This window comes from Stegostoma tigrinum, unplaced genomic scaffold (genome assembly GCF_030684315.1).
Source record: "Stegostoma tigrinum isolate sSteTig4 unplaced genomic scaffold, sSteTig4.hap1 scaffold_235, whole genome shotgun sequence".
Classification (NCBI taxonomy): Eukaryota; Metazoa; Chordata; class Chondrichthyes; order Orectolobiformes; family Stegostomatidae; genus Stegostoma; species Stegostoma tigrinum.
This window is the reverse complement of record NW_026728169.1, coordinates 159146-173911: the sequence shown is the minus strand read 5'-3', so window position 1 is coordinate 173911 and position 14766 is coordinate 159146.

The following is a 14766-nucleotide window of genomic DNA, read 5'->3' as shown; positions in this document are numbered from 1 at the left end:
TCCTCCAGTCATTCAGCACGACACTGGTGGCCACTAAGCGATTAAATATATCTGCAAGGCCTCTGCAATCTCCTTTCTTGCCTCTTATAGTAGCCTGGGATAAATTTTAATGGGCGCTGGTAATTTATCCACCAGTATGCTTGAAAAGCATTTAATTCTTGCTCCTTATTAATTGGAACATGTTGGAGATCCTCACCATCCTGAGCCACAACAATGCCACCTGAAGGCGGCAGGGACAGTACCTCATATTTTGCTTGGGAGCCCCGCAGCCCAATGGTCTCAGTGTGGACTTTGCAAGCTTAAAAATCTCCCCACCTCTGACCTCATCCCAAAACCAGCGAAGCTTGTCCCCTCTTCCTTGACCTCTCCGTCCCTTCTCCCAACTTCCTGCTCCTCCAACCTCACTGACCACTCCCCACTCCCACCTCCTACCTACCAGCCACATCCACGCCTCTGTGACCTGTCGATCTTCCCACAACTGACCGTCCCCATCCCAACTCCCTGCCGACACTCACCTTGACTGGCTCCAGATCTGCCTCCATGGCCTGTCCATCTCCTCTCCACTAATCTGCTTTTTTAGCCATCCACCACCACCACCTCCCCCCAATTTATTTCAGAATCCCATTCCTCTCCCCCCCGCCCCCTTTTTCTGAAGAAGGTTCCAGACTCGAAACGCCAGCTTTCCTGTTCCTATGATGCTCCCTGGCCTGCTGTGTTCATCGAGCCCTACACCTTGTTATTTTATCAAGCATTCTCATTGTATCACTTTATAACAGTTCCACTTTCCGAATATAGACTCAAATGCAAGTAGTTCCTCCCCACATCTATATGTGCCAGGTCCTGTCTAATGAAAGTGATAATGCCTAATGGTAGAGGTAATCTAATAATAAGCTGCATTCCTCAAATTTAGACACTTAACTTCAGTACTAAATTGTCATTTTCCATTATGACATCCAAACGTAGAATTATTATATCTATCTCCTAAAAAATGATGGTAGGAGGAAACTTTATTTGCTTTTTCAGATGTATATTAAAGGTTCCCACTGGAAAAGCAAATTAATAAATTTGGACCACGTGGACTTGGAGGTGATGTGCTGGCATGTGTTGAAAATTGTTTAACAGATGGGAAAGCATGTGCTTATAATTTTGTTGATTTGTGTGTTTGCAGGCTGTACCTTTTGAGTTAGAGGAAGGATTCATGTTTGGGCTCCAGCTATTCACAGTATCTATCAATCAGTTCGACGCACAGATCAAATAAAATTTTTCCATGTTTGTTAATGGCATAAACATAGATGGGATTGTGAGTTGCATAGAGAATACAAAGATGTTGAAGGGACATGAATTGTCCGAGTTTCATCACATTTCTTCAGTCGCTAATGGCGTCCATTTCTGTTTTGGATCCTATTTTCTGTGTACAATGCACCATTCCATAAAACATTCCCTGTTTTTTGTAAAGCACCCCCATCCTATAAGCATCCTTACCCCTGCAAACTGCTCCAGCCCTCCTAACCTCCAACAATGAACTCATGCAGCTCCTACATCTCTGTCTTGATGTGAACTCCTCTTAGTTCTAAGGTCCTGTCTACGTATGAAATCTCATCCACTGAGCACAGCCCTCCCAATCTTGACATCTATTGACGTCTGTGTAATCTCCTCTACTCCTGACAACCCTTCCTATTTGTATTACCACATTCAGATCATATGCTTTTTAGCTCCCTGAAACCCCTTCTTGTGATTGCAACCCTCCGTATTTATGTAAAATTCTCACGTGCACAAAATCATCCTGATCTCAGTCACCTCCATTTACCTCCGATGCTGTTCTCGGGATGTTTCAGAGATAGGAATGTTATAGAACCTGGACATGTTCCAGAGAAAGGGACATTTGCAGACATGGGAGAATAGTGCAAATGTAGGAAAAGGTGGGATCCTGCAGAATGTTAGAGATTGGGGGATGTTTATTACCTGTAGGATGGTACCAAGGTAGAAAGGGTGTGGAGTGAGAAGGAGGTTACTTTTTGTATCATGGATTTTCCTGATTGCATCATGAAATTGTAAAACAAAATGGTTTGTATCTGCAAATGCAATTGTGAGATCTTGCTGAGCTGATATTGAGGCTGATTACTTAAATGTCTGAGCACCGCCTCAGATTCCCAGGCTGGGAGATGTGAGCTGTGATGTAAATCTATTTGCCCAGTCTGTCTGTGTATCTGACACTCATCTGGTACAGCTCTAGTCAGAAAGCACTCTGCATGCGTCAGGTGATCCCCACATCGACAGGACTGGCCAGAACTCCCCTCATCAACGCATTCATTTGGACTTTTTTTTTGATGTTACTTTGAAGTAGCAGTTTTGTGAGCTACAAAGAATTGTTCTCCAATGGGACAGAATGAAAAATGTAGTCTAAAATTTTGGCAAAGATCAATAGCTCGGGTTGTGGATAAGACTGTTGACTTGCTCACCGAGCTGGCTTGTATTTGTTCAGGCGTTCTGTCAGCGTGCCTGGAGACAGCCTTTGAAGCGATGTTATTCTACTCCGCTGGGAATTTATGCTGTCCGGTCCATTATGGTGAGTACTGTCATTTTCAGTTGTGATCTGTGTGGGTTTGTAAATAGGGTCCAATTCTATATATTTGTTGATTGAAGTATGGATGGAGAATCATGCCTCCAGGAATTCCCATGCATGTCTGTGTTTGGCGTGGGCTACTGTGGCCACTTAGCCTCAGTTAAATTGACGGCCTTCATTGTCTCAATGCACAGATATTGAGGAGAATTCATTGTGCCATTTTGCTGCTAGCTGATGTTCACATATTCTGATGGCTAATTTCCTTTCGGTCTGTCCAATGCCATGTTTTATGGTAGTTGTGGCATGGTATTATGTTTTGGAATAGACAACAAGACTGGATCTAAATTTGCTCACTGAGCTGGAAGGTTCATTTTCACAAGTTTCGTCGCTTTTTTTATTTGAAAAAAATGTACTTTATTCATAAGATGTACAAAAAAAACATATTTATACACCTAGGTAATAAAATGTGAGGCTGAATGAACACAGCAGGCCCAGCAGCATCTCAGGAGCACAAAAGCTGACGTTTCGGGCCTAGATCCTTCATTAGAGAGGGGGATGGGGTGAGGATTCTGGAATAAATAGGGAGAGAGGGGGAGGCAGACCGAGATGGAGAGAAAAGAAGATAGGTGGAAAGAGTATAGGTCGGGAGGGGATAGGTCAGTCCAGGGAAGACGGACAAGTCAAGGAGGTGGGATGAGGTTAGTAGGTAGGAGATGGAGGTGCGGCTTGGGGTGGGAGGAAGGGATGGCTGAGAGGAAGAACAGGTTAGGGAGGCAGAGACAGGTTGGACTGGTTTTGGGATGCAGTGGGTGGAAGGGAAGAGCTGGGCTGGAGGTGTGGTGCAGTCGGGGGAGGGGACGAACTGGGCTGGTTTCGGGATGCGATGGGGGAAGGGGAGATTTTGAAGCTGGTGAAGTCCATATTGATACCATGAGGCTGCAGGGTTCCCAAGCGGAATATGAGTTGCTGTTCCTTCAACCTTCGGGTGGCATCATTGTGGCACTGCAGGAGGCCCATGATGGACATGTCATTATAAAGAATGGGAGGAGGAGTGGAAATGGTTTGCGACTGGGAGGTGCAGTTGTTTTTTTGCGAACTGAGCGGAGGTGTTCCGCAAAGCGGTCCCCAAGCCTCCGCTTGGTTTCCCCAATGCAGAGGAAGCCACACCGGGTGCAGTTGATGCAGTATACCACATTGGCAGATGTGCAGGTGAACCTCTGCTTAATGTGGAATGTCATCTTGGGCCCTGGGATAGGGGTGAAGGAGGAGGTGTGGGGGCAAGTGTAGCATTTCCTGCGGTTGCAGGGGAAGGTGCCGGGTGTGGTGGGGTTGGAGGGCATTGTGGAACGAACAAGGGAGTCATGGAGAGAGTGGTCTCTCAGGAAAGCAGACGGGTGGGGATGGAAAAATGTCTTGGGTGGTGGGATCGGATTGTAGATGGCGGAAGTGCCGGAGGATGATGCGTTGTATCCGGAGGTTGGTGGGGTGGTGTGTGAGAACGAGGGGGATCCTCTTTGGGCAGTTGTTGCGGGAGCGGGGTGTGAGGGATGTGTTGCGGGAGACGCGGTCAAGGGCGTTCTCGATCACTGTGGGGAAAGTTGCGGTCCTTGAAGAACTTGGACATCTGGGATGTGCGGGAGTGGAATGCCTTATCGTGGGAGCAGATGCGGCGGAGGCGGAGGAATTGGGAATAGGGGATGGAATTTTTGCAGGAGGGTGGGTGGGAGGAGGTGTATTCTAGGTAGCTGTTTTCTTGAAATGGATATCAGTTACAAGCTGGTTGCCTGAGATGGAGACTGAGAGATCCAGGAAGGTGAGGGATGTGCTGGAGATGGCCCAGGTGAACTGAAGGTTGGGGTCGAAGGTGTTGATGAAGTGGATCAACTGTTCGAGCTTCTCTGGGGAGCAAGAGGCGGGCCGATACAGTCATCAATGTAACGGACGAAGAGGTGGGGTTTGGGGCCTGTGTAGGTGCAGAAGACGGACTGTTCCACTTAACCTACAAAGAGGCAGGCATAGCTGTGGCCCATGCGGGTGCCCATGGCCACCATATTTATACACCTACCCAGTCATGCAAGCCGCACCGGGTTACCCAGGTGGTACGTACTCCAAATAAAGGAAGAAAAAACAAAACAAAGAAGAAAAAAAACAAAGCAAAGAAAATACCCCGGCAGTCGTCACCCCGCATGGTCCCAGTTGCCCCCCTGACCAGTTGTGGAAGGCGCCAGCTGGGCACAGTTACCAGATAGGGCCCTTTTTTCTATTCTGGACGAGGGGCTTCATACGGTGGTCTTTCCCCACCGTGCCTTGGCAGCGGCTGCCCCAGGCTTTAGTGCGTCCCTCAGCACGTAGTCCTGGACCTTGGAGTGCGCCAGTCTGCAACTTTCGGTCGGGGTCAGTTCTTTCAGCTGACATACCAGCAAGTTGCAGGCAGACCAAAGAGCGTCTTTCACCACATTGATGGTCCTCCAGGCGCTGTTGATGTCGGTCTCGGTGTCCGTCCCGGGAAACAGCCCTTAGAGCACGGAGTCCCACGTCACGGAGCTGCTCGGAATGAACCTCGACAAATACCACTGCATCCCCCTACAGACCTCCTGTGCATAGGCACACTCCAGAAGGAGGTGATAGACAGTCTTGTCGCCCCCGCAGCCACCTCGAGGGCAGCGCGCAGTGGCGCAGAGATTCTGGGCATGCATTAAGGATCTCACTGGCAGATCCCCTCTCACCGCCAGCCAAACAATGTCCTTGTGCTTGTTTGAAAGTTCTGGCGATGAGGCATTCTGCCAAATGACTTTGGCAGTCTGCGTGGGGACCCACACGACGGGATCCACCCTCTCCTTTTCCCGAAGGGTCTCGAGGATACTACGTGCTGACCACTGCCTGACAGCCTTGTAGTCAAAAAGGTGTATCCTTTCAAAAATTTCTCTACGAACGACAGGTGGTAGAGGACGGTCCAACTACTTGGAGTGTTCTGCGGCAATGAGGCCATGCCCATCCTTTGCCACACCGAGGACGGACAGGTAGAACCTCAGTAAGGAGTGACACTTGGCGTTTGCGTACTGAGGATCTACGCACAGCTTGATGCAGCCGCACACAAAAGGTAGCCATCACGGTGAGGGTTCGCGTTTGGTACACCCTTTCTCCCCATTTTCCAGGTCTTTGTACATGGTGTCCCTGCGGACCCGGTCCATCCTCGACACCCAAATGAAGTGGAAGATGGCCCGGGTGACCACAGCGGCACAGGTCCAGGGAATAGGCCAGGCTTGCGCCACATACAACAGTACCAAAAGCCCCTCGCACCTGACAACCAGGTTCTTATCATTTTTGGAGAGGGACCGGAACGTCCACCTGCCCAGTTTCTGCTTCAGTTTGGTGATACAATCCTCCCAATTCTTAGTGCACGCCCCAGCTCCACCAAACCAAACACCCAGCACCTTCAGGTAGTCTGTCCCTACGGTTAAGGGGATGAAAGAGTGGTCATCCTAGTTCCTGAAGAACATGGCCTCGCTCTTACCCCGATTGACTTTGGCCGCAGATTTCCAACAACCTACTCACCGACAGACGATCGATGCAGAAGACGGTGACATGGTCCATGTACAGGGAGGTCTTGACCTGAAGGCCTCCGCAGCCTGGGATAGTCACGTCCTTCAGGCTCACGTCCTTCCTGATGGATGCGGCGAAGGGCTCCACACAGCACACGAACAAGGCAGGAGAGAGCGGACAGCCCTGCCTGACTCCAGATCTGACGGGAAAACTGTCCGATTCCCACCTGTTGATCGAGACTGCACTAATGATGTTGGTGTAGAGCAGCCAGATCCAATTGTGGATGCCCTCCCCGAATCCCAATTTGGAGAGGGCGTCCCTCATGTAAGCCTGAGAGACCCTGTCGAAGGCCTTCTCCTGGTCCAGGCTGACGAGGCAGGTGTCCACCCGCCTGTCCTGCATGTAGGCGATTGTATCTCCGATGAACGCGAGGCTCTCAGCGCTCTTCCTGCCCGGCGCAGCACAGGTTGCGTCAGGGTGAATCAGCAACTCCAGGACAGACCTGACCCGGTTGGCTATGACCTTGGCCAGGATTTTGTAGTCCACGTTCAATAGTGAAATGGGACGCCAATTCTTAATTTCTTCCCTCTCCCCCTTCCTCTTGTAAATGAGGGTGATGATGCCCTTCCTCATGGACTTGCACGTTTCCCCTGCCTGAAGCGCACAATCGTACAGCTCCAGCAGGTTCTGGCCGACCAGGTCCCACGGAGCGGAATACAGCTCCACTGGTAAGCCGTTGCTCCCGGGAGTCTTATTCCTCTCAAAGGACTTGAGGGCTCTGCTCAGCTCGTCCAGGGATAACTGCCGGTCCAGCCACTCCCGCGTGCCGCCGTCTAAGACCTCCGTGATAGATTACAGGAGCAAGTCGGAGGCTGTGCTGGCCGTGGACTTCGCGTCACGCAGTCTGGCATAGAAGGATCTGCTGATCCTCAAAATGTCAGGCCAAGACGACGTCACCGAGCCATCGGTCTCCTTCAGCCGGCTGAGCACAGAGCTCTTTGTGCACCCCCTGAAAGAAGAAACGTGAGCACATCTCGTCCTGCTCCACGGAGCGGACCCTGGACCGGAATATTAACCTGGAGGCCTCCGTGGCAAAGGGGGAGGCTTGCTGGCCCCTCACCTTGCAGACGTCCTCCGTGACATTGACCCCCATCGACTGCAGAAGGAGCGGGTTCTGCGTCCTTTTCTGGAGTCGCGACAGCTTTCCCCGCCTTTCTCTCACCTTCCGAACACCCTTGAGCACAAAGAACCTCTTGATGGTCTCCTCCACCTTATCCCACCAGTTGCCCGGACACTCAAAGAGGGGTTTCACGGTTCTCCAACCGGCGTACTCCCTCTTAAGCTCCTCAACGTTCTCTGTCGTCAACAGAGTTGTGTTGATGTTCCACGCCCCATTGCCGGCCTGCTGGTCGCCCAGTATGTGACACTCGGCTAGCAGGAGGCAGTGGTCAGAGAAGAACACCGGCTCAATGCCAGTGGACCTGACCGAGGAACGCTCGTGACACAAAGAGGAAGTCTACCCTTGAGCAGATAGACCCGTCTGTCCGCGACCAGGTGTATCTCCGCTGTGCTCCATCTGCAGGGGTGCCGAAGACGTCGGAGCTTGGCGTCCTTCACAGCAGGAATCTGGACGTGGCGTCTAGTTTACTCTCCCCACCCACTGTCCCCACGCTGGATCTTCCATCTGCATCAATGATGCAGTTGAAGTCTCCACCTAGAATGACTGGCCTAGACTTAGCCAGCAGGGGTGGAAGCTGCTGCAGGACGGCCAACCTCTCACTCTGGACCCGCTGGGGCCCTCCAGCGCGCCTTCCTCCTCGGCTTCCGGACCGTTGTCCACTCCCCTGGGTCACCTGTCGCCGCCTCCATCGACTCCGGGTTGTCGGAGGGGTGGGGCGGAGAAAGTGGAACATGCAGGGGCGCTTTGCTTGCCTCGGTTCCATCCTGTGGGGCTGGTCCCTCCTGCGCAGTAGGACAAAGGTCCTTGCATGGGCCTGGTGCATGCCTCTCCTACGGGGGCGGCGGCGACTTGCCCCGCATTGCCCCTGCTAGCGACCTGGACGTAGGTGGTCCCCCGCCGCGGTCATGGCCTGCAGATGTAGCCTGCTTCCCTACAAAGGTTGCAGCTTTTTTTCCTTTGGGCAATCCTTTGCAAGGGGTCCCTCCTCCTTGCAGTTCCATCAGATGGTGACTTTGCAGTCGGCCGCCACGTGACCTGACCTACCACAGGCATGGCAGACTTTGGGTTGCCCTGCGAAAGTCAGGTAGTCCTTGCTCCCGCCAATCGCGAAGCTGGCTGATGGATGTATGATGTTCCCGTCCATGCTCATCCTCAGCATCACCCTGACCTGCCTCTTACTTGTCCAGATCCCAAAGGGGTCCAGGATGTTGGTTAGGTCCCCTTCCACCTTCACGTACCTTCCAAGGAAGGCCAGGACATCAGCTGCTGGCACATACGGATTGTACATGTGTACAGTCACGATATGGCTCCTCGGCGCAGGCATCACAAACAGTAGGACAGCGGTCAATGCAGAGTGGGGGCCCCTCACCTCCTTTCTCCTTGAAAACCTCCAGGAAGCGCTCGCAGAGCTTGGCATTCCTGAAGGTTACATGGTTAAAAACCTCCTCCAGGGAAATCCTGCAGGCAGTAAATGTCTGCAGCAGCAAACCCACAACTGTCCAAAAGAACCCGCTTCACACAGAAGATGCAGTCCACACCTTCATCCACCTTCTTCACGGAAACATGGATGGTGTTCCGGACCCCCTGACCTGGGGCCCGAGCACTTGCTGCAGCCATCGTTGCAGGTTTGCTGCTCCCCTGAACCAGCGTTAGGCCAAAACCAGCATTAAGATGCACCGATTGTGCACCCTTGCAATCAACCTGACAACTTCCTTCCACCTCCAACACACTCGCTCTAACCTTATCTTAGTCCACAATTATAAGAACAGGTAAAAACACACCCTTGATCTTAGCCAAAAAAAGGCAAGAAGCAATGCCATTGTAATACTGGAATATCTTAGATCCCAGTTACCTTCCATATTTTCCATCAGCCTGAGTGAGTGCAAAGATTTGTAAATCACTGCTGACAGTTTTTACTGTTGTTCCTGTACTCCTGGGTTTCCGAAGCGGGGGAAACCGATAGTCAGTTTACACCAGTACTTTTTCAAGACCTTTTTCGATAAAAATCTCTTCGCAATGAGTGTAGATCATTGGAAATGTACCAATCAGATCAGGTGGGGCATGTCACTAACAAGCCTCATCAACCAGCTCCCTGCCTAGCAGAGGGTCAGTGAGATTGCAGCAACAATCGGTACAGAACCGCACACTCAGAGAATGTCCCAGCACAGAGGAAGGTGCTTCAGCCTGTCACTGTCTGCATCAGCTGTCTGTGTGGGCAACTTCACCAATCCCACCCACCATGCTCTTACCGATGCCCTATTAAATCTCTCATCATTCAACTCTCTCCTGAGTGTCACGAATGATTCTGCTTCCAGCACCCTCTCAGGCAGTGCACAGCCGGCAGGAACCACTCGCTGAAGACATTGGGTCTATCTCCCTCGATTAAATATGACGCTTTGTTGCAAAAAAGGCAAATCACCACCCCCTCCCTCCAAACCGATCCCACCCCATCTGTTTCTTTGGAATGTGCAACTGCCTGCAGTGTCAATGTGCCTGCAGTTGCTGAAAGGGTCTGATTTTGTGCTGTTCTATTTTGCACACTAAACAAACTGAACTGTTAGCAATGCAAAAAATGCCTGCCTCTTCCCAAATCAAATCAAATACTTGAAACAAATTCTAATTCTGATCAAGTAATATCACTGTCAGGAAGTACTGGGTCACAATTATAAATAGATTTTCTTAGACTAATCCATCTTATCTGGAATATATTGAACTCTGGTTCCCAAGCCACTCCAACATCCCTAACATCACTCCCATCCCTTCATGGATGGTGGATATGAAATTCAGTACATTGAATAAGTCACAAATGGTTTGGCTTCGACTCCAAACATTCCAATTACAATCTGCTAATTTAGAATTGCAAATTAAGATCCAAGAGCTGTAGAGATATAAAGGATGGAAACAGACTGAATGCTGCAACTTGTCAATTCGAACCAGATATCCAAAATAATTTTAGTTCCACTTGCCAGTATTTGTCTCATATCCCTCTGTCCCCTTCCTATTCATTTCCCAATCCTGATGCTGTTTAAGAGCTGGGATTGTACCACCTCCTCCATACATGCAGCATTCTCTACATGTAAAACTGTCCCTCAGGTCCCTTTTAAACCTTGCACCTCTCAACTTAAACCCATGCTCTCAGGTTTGGATTCCTTTCCCTAAGGAAAAGATATTGCCAATTCACCCCATCCAAGCCCCTCATGATTTTATTAACCTCTGTAAGGTCACGCGTCAGCCTATGACGTACCAGGGAATCAGTCCCGGCCTATTCAGCCTCCTCTCCCAGTAGCTCGAACCATTCAATCCATGTCCCATACTTGTAAATCTTTTTTTTCTCTGAAACCTTTCAGTTCAACAACTTCCCTGTAGCAGGGATATTATAACTGAGTGCAGTATCTGTACATCTGCATTGGAACGTCCAAACTCCGATAGTCAATACATTGATCAATAAAAGCCAGCATGCCAAATGCCTTCTTTGCCACCCTGTCTAACTGTGGCTCCGCTTTCAAGGAACTATGCATCTGCACCCCAATGTCTCTGTTTGGTGACACTCCCCAAGGCCCTACCATTAACTTATAAGTCCTGCCCTAGTTTGCCTTACGAATTCGCAACACCTCACATTTATCTAAACTAAACTCTATCTGCCACTCCTCGGCCCATTGGCCCATCTGATCAAGGTCGCGTTGTACTCTGCGATAACATTCCTCACTGTCCACAACAACATGAATTTTGGGGCCATCTGCAAACTTACTAACCATCCCTCCTATGCTTCCATCTAAATGATTTATATAAAATTATGGATAAGCAGTGTCCCAGCACTGATTCTTGTGACAAACCACAGGTCACAGGTCTCCAGTCCGATATATAACACTCTACGATCACTCTGTGCCTCCTGCCTTCAAGCCAGTCTTGGAACCAAACCACTAGCTTCCACTGTATTCCATGTGATCTAACCAGTCTACCATGAGGAACCTTTTCACACACCTTTCTGAAGTGCATCCAAACAATGTTTACCCTCTCTGCCTTCATCAATCTTCTTAGTCACCTCTGCAAAATACTCAAGTTAGTGGGACGTGATTTACATCACACCAACACCAGAGTCAGATAACTGAGAACAGCACGTGAAGCAAAATATGTACATGAGATAACAAAGCATGGAGCTGGATGAACACAGCAGGCCAAAAAGCCCACCGCCTCCACAGCCAGCAGCCCCAGAGGAGACAGCCACGCTGAACCCTGCCGAGTTTTCACCGTCACCCCTAGACCTCCCACTGACTGAGGTCAAATGGTCAGTCCTCAGTCAGGGACTCACCTTTATCCCCCTCTACACACACATCAACGAATACCAAACATGTTTGGACATCGAGCAGTTTTTCCGTTGCCTTCACCGCTCCACCTATCTTCTCCACTCTCCCTCTTTGATCCGCCTCTCCCTTTTTATTTCCGAATCCTCTCCCCATTCCCCTTTTCTGATGAAGGGACTAGGCCCGAAACGTCAGGGTTTGTGCTCCTAATCTGCTGCTTGCCCTGCTGTGTTCATCCAGCTCCACACTTTGTTATCTCAGATTCTCTAGCATCTGCAGTTCCCATTATCTCTGATACAAAATGTGTACATTACTGGTTAAAAATACTGAAATAAATTCATTGTCTTCAACTTTAAAACCAAATGCTGGAGTCTGCAGCTCAAAAGGCATCAGAACCATTGGGGTCAGAGGAAACCCACAGTTCATGAAATGCCCATGAATTGGGGTGATGTCACTAAGCAATTGCCCGTGTGTGATAACATCACCCACTTGAACACAGAGCATTCGCGTCTGCACAAACGGGTGGTGTGCACCAAGGATGTGAGGGTCTGTGGAGTGATTGAAAGGAGATTGATCAGAATGATTCAGGAACTGAGGGATATTAGTTGTAAGGTCAGGTTGGAGAAACTGAAGCTTTTCTGCATAAAGCAAAGGAGACTGAGGTGATCTTTGACAAAGGTGTCTAGGTTTATGATAGATTTAGATCAGGTAGGTAAAGAGCAGCTGTTCCTCTTCACTGATCGTAAAATTATTAGAAACAGAGATTTAAGATATTGGGCAATAGTTACTGGGAGATGAAAGGAAGTAACTTAATGTTACTTTTATTTTTCTCAATACTGACATTCAAAGACCAATATTATCCAGTGATGAATGATTAAAGAATCAAGTGGCACGCTTAGATCTTGCTGTATCTAAGCAAGTTTCTGATCTGCAAATCCTTTTCTAACGCTCTGAAGCTCTGGAATTCATTTCCTTCATCTGCCCAAACACTGTACTGCAAAGTAAAAACCTTGCTCCTTATTGAAACATGCAGGTTTTTTGGAGAATTAACGGTTTGGTTGCAGAAAGGTTGGTTCCGTTCTAGGACAGTCTAGGACCAGAATATCTCATGTCAGAGTGGGGTTTCATATTTAAACCAGACATGAGGAAGAAATTTTCTCTCAGACAGTTGTGAATTGGTGGAATTCTTTGCAGCAGAGGTTTGTTGTGGCTGGGCCAATAAGTATATTTAAGGCTGAGATTGACAGATCTTTAAGCAATAAAAGTATCAAGGATTATGGGGAAAGGCAACAAAGTGCAGATCAGACAGGATCTCATTGAATGGCAGAGCAGAGGTGATGGTCTGAATGGTCTCTTTCTGTTTGTAAACTCAATGGTCTTGAAATGAGGCTGCAAAACTCTCCGCAGTAAAATGTGCAAAATGAAAATTGCATGGAACCCCTCAGAAAGCTGAACCAAGGTGAGACATGGAAAGGGCAACACACAAATGATTGTCAATGTGGGTGATTGATCTGGAGTGATCTGTGTACCAGGGTAAACAGGAAAACTGGTCTTCAGCTCTCACGCTGAACTCGGCTCAAAGTTTTGGCAAAGATTTATAGCTCAGTTTGTGGGTGAGTTGTTGACTTGTTCGCCGAGCTGGCTTGTTCTTGTTCAGATGGTTCATCACCATGCTACATGACATCATCAGTAGAGCCTCCGTTGAAACAATGTTTTTCTCCTCCACTTGGAATTTATACTGTTTGCTCTGTTATGGTGAGGAGTGTCATTTCTGGTTTTGATCTGTGTGGGTTTGTAAATGGGGTCCAATTCTTTATGTTTGACGATTGCATGACGGATGGAGAACAATGCCTCGAGGAATTCCTGTGTGTGTCTATGTTTGGCTTCGGCTACTATGGTTATCTTGTCCCAGTTGAACTGATGGCCTTCATTGTCTGCGTGTCTCAATATTGAGGAGAGTTTGTCATTCCGTTTTGCTGCTGGTTGAAGTTTTTGAATTCCGATGTCTAGTTTTATTCTTGTCTGTCCGATGTAATGTTTACAGTTGTAATTGCATGGTATTTTGTAAACTGCATTGGTTCTGCATGTTGTGGGAATGGGATCTTTAATTCTTGTACGTGTTTGTCATTGAGCGGCTGTGGGTGTGTCTGGCCACCATGACTCTCAGTGGTCTGAGGGGTCTTGTTGTCACTTCTAATATATTCTTGATGTATGACAGTGTGGCCAGTGTGTGAGGCCGTACTGTGTCCTTCTATTGTTGTCTGTTTCACATCAGCAACCTCACCAAAATTCCCTCGCACAAGGTACTGCTGCAGAAGACCAGATAATCCCAGTTCCCAGGCCTGGAATCAGAGCCGCAGTGGCCCAGATACGAGGATACAACGGGAAATGGGGAATGGCAATGAGCGCTCTGGGCTACTTTGTGGTTCCTATCACACAATCGGTGAGCGTGCGGTCCTTCTGTGATGGTACAGAGGTGCGTAAAATGCCAAGGCTGTGAACTTGAACCTCACCCAGAGCTGCTTTTATTAACATGGAGCAGGGAATATTAGGTCATCAGGCTGTGGGAAATATCACAGAGCGATGTTGGTATGAACAGAATTTGTAAAAAGACTAGCTTCTTTTGTTGGATCTTGAACTGTTCTGGATGTGAGTTTGCTCGCTGAGCTGGAAGGTTATTTTTCAGACGTTGCGTCATCATTCTAGGTAACATCATCAGTGAGCCTCCGATGAAGCACTGGCGTTATGTCCCGCGTTCTATTTATCCGGTTAGGTTTCCTTGGGTTGGTGATGTCATTTCCTGTTCTTTTTCTCAGGGGATGGTAGATTGATTTGGAGCCAATGTGTTTGTTGATGGAGTTCCGGTTGGAATGCCATGCCTCTAGGAATTCTTGTGCGTGTCTCTGTTTGGCTTGCCCTAGGATGGATGTGTTGTCCCAATCAAAGTGGTGTCCTTCCTTATCTGTATGTAAGGATACGAATGATAGTGGGTCATGTCGTTTTGTGGCTAGTTGATGTTCATGTATCCTGGTGGCTAGCTTTCTGCCAGTTTGTCCAATGTAGTGTTTGTCACAGTTCTTGCAAGGTATTTTGTAGATGACGTTTGTTTTGTTTGTTGTCTGTTTAGGGTCTTTTAAGTTCATTAGCTGCTGTTTTAGTGTGCTGGTGGGTTTGTGGGC